Source organism: Ammospiza caudacuta, chromosome 2 (assembly GCF_027887145.1).
Source record: "Ammospiza caudacuta isolate bAmmCau1 chromosome 2, bAmmCau1.pri, whole genome shotgun sequence".
Taxonomy (NCBI): Eukaryota; Metazoa; Chordata; class Aves; order Passeriformes; family Passerellidae; genus Ammospiza; species Ammospiza caudacuta.
In genome coordinates, this window is record NC_080594.1 from 62,689,577 (window position 1) to 62,697,626 (window position 8,050).

The window sequence follows — 8,050 nt, forward strand, 5'->3', positions numbered from 1 at the left end:
TATTTCCTTTATAAAATCTGAAACTTTCCTGAACATAATTTTCTCCAGAATCCAGAGTTTTCTACATTCCCCTTCCAACAGGGGCATGAATATTTTTCATCCTCCAGTGAAGGGACCAGATATTAGTCTTTCTTGCTCCCTTTCCCAAAGCCATCTGTGATTCATGTAATCCCTTCCTTACTTCTGACATCAAAGGACGGCGCAGAAACTTGGATACCAATGCATTTTAACCACAGATAAATGCAGTCTTTTAGGACTTGTTTAGGAGTTAGAGAACAATGAAGGTTTGGCACGTTGGCATTGAAGTCCCTGGCAAGCATTGTGTGATCCTGGAGAGGAGCCATAGTGTGCCCAGGTCTCTTTTTTATCCTCCTACTGGATACCAACACTGGTCTGATAAAGTAGAGAAAACGAGAGGCATGATCAGCCGGTCGTGCATAAGACCTGGCTGTTGTCATCTCTGGTGCCCTAACTCTGCACCCCTGGGAGGTTCTCCATATGTTTGCTGCTTTCTCAGTGACTGATGGGTTATGCAGATCAGAGATGCTCCTCTAATCTTGAAACAAGACTACTTCCCTTTCCTATGTTAATTCACTAACACTAGACTAAACCAGGCCTAACTCATGTTGGCTGCTGCAATGTCATCTAAAGAAAAGTTTACAACATAAGGTTTTAAAAATGCATGTTAAACATTAAGTATTTTCTCATATTCCTTAGCAAGTTGTTGCAATGTTTTAATTATCTTGTTATTAACAAATTGTTACTGAAACTATTGTGTGAATTTCTTAACTTCTGTTTTCAGCCTTTCAATTTTTTTTCCATCTATTGTTTCTGTTGAATTCATCAAACATTATTGCCAAAGGTAACTTCATCAATCTCTAAACCTGTTTCTGAATAAGCTGAATATTTTCTTATATTTCTCACTCTAATAAATCTTTTAGAACACTAAAAATCCTTTTGTACTTTTCTAGACGCCATCTAGGAAAATTGGGATGAAACAGAACAGATGTCTTCATTAATGTCAAAGTTTCACCCTGATTAGTTTGAAGAAATGAGAAGAATTTCTGAATTGCATGAAGAAATTTAATGGAGTGAAAACCACACAGAGGTAGTTGTAAGGTAATATACACAAATACATCTTCTTTAATATTTTTTTTCTTTTTTTTACACTATTTATTGAATAGAAAATCTGAAGTAGGATTATGGACTATGTAACAGGTAGATTCTTGTATGATCCAGGGAACAGGTTTGTCCCATTTGCTTTAGTCACTGAGGCATAACAATTAGTGAAAGATCTGGCTTAGATTTTTAACAAACTTAGACATCAAAACACTATTTAACACAGGTATATTTACACAGGAGAAAAAAAAATGTTCCTTATGTCTGCATAAAGAAATAGGCTAAATGCACTCATAACTTTATTTTGAATATGAATAAATACATAAGTGCATCTAAGTGTCCTAGTAGATTTGCCAACTCTGCCAGGATCCAAACTTACCTGGGTCCAGACCCACCCTATTCAGCCTTGTAGATGGACCACTGTGGGTAATCATCTGCTCCGAGTACTGTGAGCCAAGCAATCTGTGCCTTTGGGACATTCCTCATCTAACAGGGAGCTCATCTAACAGGACGTGTCGAGGGGCTGATCACTGGCATGTAGTTACCTACACTGCAAAATTGCCAGCAGAGTCCCCAGGATCAGCAACTTCCTCCCAGTCAAAACTGAGCCAAGGACCATTCCCCATAGCAGTTTGAGCATAGCTGATCTATTTAGGAAGGAAAGAGAGTTTAGTTGCAAAGAAAACTACTCTGCTGTGCCAATTAGCCCGAGGTCCAAAGAGTCCCTGGACTATTTTATTTATTAACATAGCCAGAGTCTTAGTGATGGAATTTGTAATTGTATTTTTTCTACAGACTGTTTTTAGTAACAGATCCTTCTTCCTTTTTCTCATCTGAAATAACAATAAATATTTACAACTTTTATTAAAATTATAATGAGAAAAATCTTAAACTTCTCAATGGACCTTACCTGCTATTTGGTTACAAAATTATACATGGCTGTGGAGGTCTTCTGAGAATTATGTCCTTATTAAGAAATTGGAAACCCAACTTTCAAGGCATTGTCCTGTACAAATAGAACAGATTTCTTCTTGAAAAAAATTACACCAAACCCCATGATCAATGATCAGATAGCAAAAAACTTGAACAAACCAGAATAAGCAACTCCTCAAATTTTCCTTGAATTGCATTAAGTAAAATGTCATTGTCCTGCATCCAGTACATGCCACACAATCATTAAAATAGTTTAAAATTAAGACTAAAATTTGTGTTCACTTAATTGACAAAGTGACTAAGTGACAAATTGACATCCACTTGCTATGGACTTCACTAATAGAAATAAACAAAAAAAAAGCTTAAATCTGAAAAATGTCATTAAACAGTACAATATAGAAATCATTCTTTCATGATTATCAGCAAATGCAAACAATTCAACCTCTAAACAAACTCTGCAAGGCATTGTATAATCTGCTTTATTTTCTTCCTCTTCTTTTTCTTATTCCTCTTCCTCATCTTTCATCTTAATTTTTTTTTCTCCTTCCTTCCTTCCTTCCTTCCTTCCTTCCTTCCTTCCTTCCTTCCTTCCTTCCTTCCTTCCTTCCTTCCTTCCTTCCTTCCTTCCTTCCTTCCTTCCTTCCTTCCTTCCTTCCTTCCTTCCTTCCTTCCTTCCTTCCTTCCTTCCTTCCTTCCTTCCTTCCTTCCTTCCTTCCTTCCTTCCTTCCTTCCTTCCTTCCTTCCTTCCTTCCTTCCTTCCTTCCTTCCTTCCTTCCTTCCTTCCTTCCTTCCTTCCTTCCTTCCTTCCTTCCTTCCTTCCTTCCTTCCTTCCTTCCTTCCTTCCTTCCTTCCTTCCTCCCTCCCTCCCTCCCTCCCTCCCTCCCTCCCTCCCTCCCTCCCTCTTACATCTTTCTCTCCTTCTTTCTTTTTCCATTTCTTCTTTCACTCCATTTCTCAATATCATTTTCTCTCCCCCATTTTCTCTCTCTATTTCACTTACTATTTTTACTTTCTTGCCCTACTCCCCCCAGTCTCCACTGTACTGCAACTTATTCATTCTTCAAATTAGTTTGAAGAATATGCAGTATTTGTCCTAGGAGTTCCTCCAATAATCATTTTTGTTTTCTGCCTCTACAAAAGACAGATCTGTGCTCTCTGACCAGATGGAAATAGTCTTGGGAACTAACCTTGTGTATGTAAATAGAGAAGGTGAATGTTGTTACAAGGATGCATACATTTTCACTTAAAGTGGTCTTAAGAAGAGGATGTTGTTCTACAGTGGCTGTCTCCTGACCCTCAGACACTGAGGTATGTTGTTGGTGAGCTATACACTAATGAAGTTCAAGGTGCCAATTACCGACTTGTTAATTTCTCCTTTAATGATGAGAAAATGTGCCTCATGTGAGGAGTTTCCAGGTTAGCACAGGGCAAACCTAGTCATGTATTTTGCTACTGAACATTGTTTCCAGAAAAGTATTTACTCTCAAAATATGCTAATAAATTTTAAATTACCATCAAAATGGAGTTGCTTATTTTAAAATTGCAGGATGGGTTTGTATAAACAATATCAAAATATCCCTCTAGAGAAATGTATATCATTTTCCTAAAGGAACTTTAATTAATTTGCTCAGATTTCATATCCACATTTTTTACTCTGGGAACACTTGCCATAACTTAAAGTGTAAATATTAAAAATTCTCTTTCTTTTGGTGGAGTTACAGATTTGTCAAAGTGTCTATGTTTCTAGAATCCCAAAAACAAACCACACAAATCAGAATGGAAAGAGTTTCAATTTTCAGTCAGATTAAAATCTTCTTTCTTCAAACACTACAGAGGTACACTGTTTGAGAATCTCACCCTAAAGACAATTAAAATAAAATATTTGTTAGGAAGAAGAAAAAGACAAATAATATATGGAGAAGTAACACCTAAATTTCCTATGCTAATATTACTTGCAGAGAAGGGATGCTGTGTTTGTGTGCAGCGATATACTGCTGATGGAAATTTAGCCCAGTCTGTCATTTAGACTGACCTTACAGATGTGTAGATGTGCAGCAAGAATATAAGAAAAGAATTTGCTTTTGCCACATGAGGATTAGTTGGTAAGGTTTTGAGAATAAAAGACCTTGAATTTCTTTCCCTTGGATAGAATTAATTTGAAATTATTTGTATCTGGCAATCAAAAACCTAAGTAAGTATGATGCAATCACTTCTCTTTGTAACCAATAATGAGAAGTTCACACATCTGGAGAATGATTTATCTACCTTATCTAAATAAATCTTAAAGCCATAAGCATCAACCATAGTAGAGATATTTGTTTGAAGTGAAAAAGATACCTGCTTGAACTGAAAAAAAGGTAAGTTTATTTGAACCTAGTTGTTTAAATTACAGTTAAAGACATCTATGGTGCACACAATGCCCAACTTTGCATGGTTACAATTTCATGATTTCCAATTAAGAGGTACAAATGCTTTATACCTTCACCCATCAATTCAAAACCAGTTTTCCTGAATTATCAAACTGATTCAAGGCATGCCAAGGGGAACACAGAACTGCCACAACACGGCTCCCTCCACATCTTTCTTCCTGGCACCAGCCTCACCCCCATGCACCTTTTAGTCACTCACCTAGGGTTAGGGTTCAAAAACCTTATGCCTAGGGTTAGGGTTCAAAAACCTTATGCCTAGGGTTAGGGTTCAAAAACCAGAAAGCCCAGAGCTCCAGACACACTGCAGCTACAAAAGGCGTGCCAAGAGAAACACAGAAAAACCAAAACATGGCTTCCTCCACAGCTTTCCCCTTTGTACCAGCCTTAGCCCAAAGCTGCTTGTACTGCTCTGCCTAGGGTTAAGGTTATGCCTCAGATCAGGGTTTCGCCTAACCTTAGATTCATTATCTTTAAGTTGAATCATACATCAATTCCTTGGCATACTGTATTTGTTATTGAAAAGGTTAGCTTTTCAAAACTCTAATTATACATACAGAACATATGGAAAATGCAATATACACAAAGACAAATATTGTCAAGTATTTGTATTTTCTGTAATGGATAGCATATTTTATCAAAAAACTTAATCTAATTGGGTTAACAACTGGGAGAAAGTAAGTTAAAATAGCATACAATCATGGAAAATTAACAAAAAGGAAAACCAATGTCATCAAGATAATCGGTTGCTGTTTTTATTAATAGTCTAGATGTTACAACATGCATATTTCTTTATATCCTTTGAACTATGATGTGGCAAATCACCCCAAAGTGCTATTTGGTGTATAGCTTATTTTCAAGAGCTCAGTCTTTGCTTTTGTTTGCTGATTTAAATAATTTCATTGTTCATATGAAGATGTGTGCTTCTTTTTCGAGACCCTAAATAAACTGTGAGACCAATCTGAGGCGTACTTTGATTCTGTATTATTAACTTACACACACATAAAAATATAATTCAGCATCTATGCCAGTACAGGTTTCTGCTAGTAAAAACTAGAGGCTGTTGAACCATGAAGTTTAACCTTTACTCAAGTGCTCTGTGACAGATGGATTGGCTGTCTGGTCCCAGTTCTCTCCTGACATACCCCTAAGTGGCAATTAGTCCACCTCTTATGTAGCTTCAGCTGTTCTGCACTGACAGTGATAAACAATAATAAAAGCTCTACTGGCTTCAGCAGATTCACACCAGCTGAAACTATGATGCTGTGTTCCCAGAGAATTAACATAATAATAGGTACTGACATTTCAAGTTTATAGTAAGTTTTTTTAGGGAAAACATCTATGAGATAAGAAAAAAAAAAAGAGTAAACATTTAAATGACGTGACCAGTTTCCTTAGTTTATACATTTTTAAATAGGTTCAATGTGTTAGGGGATTGAGGTGAAGTATTATGTCCTCCTTTCAGCTGATTCACATTTACACAAACATCTTTATACATTTAATGTCTAAGTCCTGTCACATTGTTGGAGACATCTCTGATTGTGTCAGAAGAGGAATTCCAAAAAGCAGTATCAAACCCTGTGCGGGGATAGAATGTAAGAAAATAAAGATAGTGCAGAAGGTAATCGCACACCTGAGGAGTTGCAACTGTACTAATCCCCAAAGATTAGGAACAGACCTGCCCTTAACAGGCCACAGCTGTGTCCAATAAGGATGAGTGCTACAAAAGAATGGGTTAGACAGCTGAGAAGATAGATGCAGTCTGTTGGTTATGTTGTGAGGAAGAAGAAAGAAAAGAAGAAGTTGAAGTCTGTGCTGTGAGGAGGTGACCATGAGAAATTGCTGAGAAGGTGTGGAACATTTGCAAAAAGATGACAGCAAAACCCTAGCCTAAGAATCAATCACACGTTTTTGAAAGAACAGCAAAATCTTATTGAGAATATTTCACAATCTTCTGTCCTGAGCCTTTTACTTTAAATTTACTCTTTCCATGTTACTCTGACAGTTAAACACTATTCTTTGATTGTTGGACACTAATGCTATTTAGTGGTTACAGGAGTTCACAAATATTAAGGAAGTTTCTAAAACCACTGGATGGACTGCAACTTTCACAAAATATGCAAGTCTGTCCACAGAACTCAATTTGCCCTTGAGGATTGCTTGAAAAAGCTGTTTTTTTCTTATAAACTGCTAGTTATGAAAAATGGTACCCAGAAGAGCATCTATTATTCAGTTTTCAAGCAAAAAAAAGAAAAAAAAATGCACCTCAGTTATTTGACTGACTCTTCAGCCCTTTCTTGGTAAAGTCAAAAATACTATAAATTTAAGGGCAGTGGTTGCAATTAATGGATTTTGATTTGAAAGCATTCAATAAATAGTTTATGCTATGCCTGGATCACTTTTGATGATCTTGTTAAATCTGAGGTATAATAATTCAGTATTTGAAGATAGGTAAAAAATTTGGGTAATGCAACCTAAAATAAACTGAAACTTAAAAATTAATGATAAACTAATGAGATGTAGTGAGCTCTTGATAGTGGTGGAAAGATAGTGGCAGTTCATCATGCTGATGTTTAGCTCCTCAGCCCCCTCTTGCTCCATGTTCTTACCTTCTCTTCCCTCAGCAAAACTGGAAAATAAGATATTTATCTACCTGTCTTCTGTTTCACAGATGTTCTGCAGCCTGGCCATTGTCTGGCATCTCCCCACTTCAAAGGTGGACAGTCATCTTGCTGCCCGTGTAACCTCACCTACTGTATGCACCTGGATAAGGGAAGGTAGGTAGCTGTTGCACCATGATCTGTCCTGAAATGGCTCATGTGTCCCTGGAACCCGGAGCTGTGGCTCTGAGACAACTGACTAGCTTCCTGTCAGAAATATACTCCCTCTTTACTTGTGCTTTCATCTTTTGGCAGAATAAAAGCACCACCATTATTTTGGAATACCAGGCAACATCCATTCAACAAAACCCGTATGTATGGGTCACCCCATACAAAGTCCTTGTCCAGCTAACCTCAAGGGCAAGGACAATGCTGTTTGTTTTTTCCCTTGCCTTTTTTGTCTCTAACTGCAACATGTGTCCTTAAACTTGTTATTTTTCAAGTTATGCTGTGCACTATGAGTTAAAAATAGCAAAACATTAGCTCAAGTAAGAAGAACTAAAGTCCATACAAATAAGTCTTGGATGCTTTTTCTTCAGATACCTGGAGATTTTCAGATTAAATTGCATGTCCAACACATACATTTTGAAGAGTCTTGCAATATTTGGATTAATGATTTTAAAAAATTTTCTGGTTTTTCCCTTACTCATATAATTTCGCTTCTTGGTTGTGATTGAGTCTTCTCTGAAGTACCTCTAGGCATTAAAGTAAGCCAAGTGCAGTTGGTGAATTGGAATGGAGTCATTAACTGGAGTCAATTGCCTGCACACAATTATCATGTAAATTACTTACTAAAACTATTTTACATGTTTCCTGCTTAAAACTACATTTATTTTTGCATTCTTAACCTTTCTTCTATTACTTTGAATATAATTCTGATGACTGACAACAGGTTTTTAAGCTACTGATTTT

At 36.8% G+C, this 8,050-nt stretch overlaps 1 long non-coding RNA gene across 1 annotated transcript; it reads left to right on the plus strand.

The window, feature by feature from the left end:
- Positions 1 to 6,258: 6,258 nt before the first annotated feature.
- On the plus strand, positions 6,259 to 7,525 carry LOC131554963 (uncharacterized). Its single transcript, XR_009274486.1, has 3 exons — positions 6,259 to 6,328; positions 7,150 to 7,255; positions 7,394 to 7,525. It is a non-coding gene; the product is annotated as an uncharacterized LOC131554963 (long non-coding RNA).
- The last annotated feature ends 525 nt before the right edge of the window (positions 7,526 to 8,050 follow it).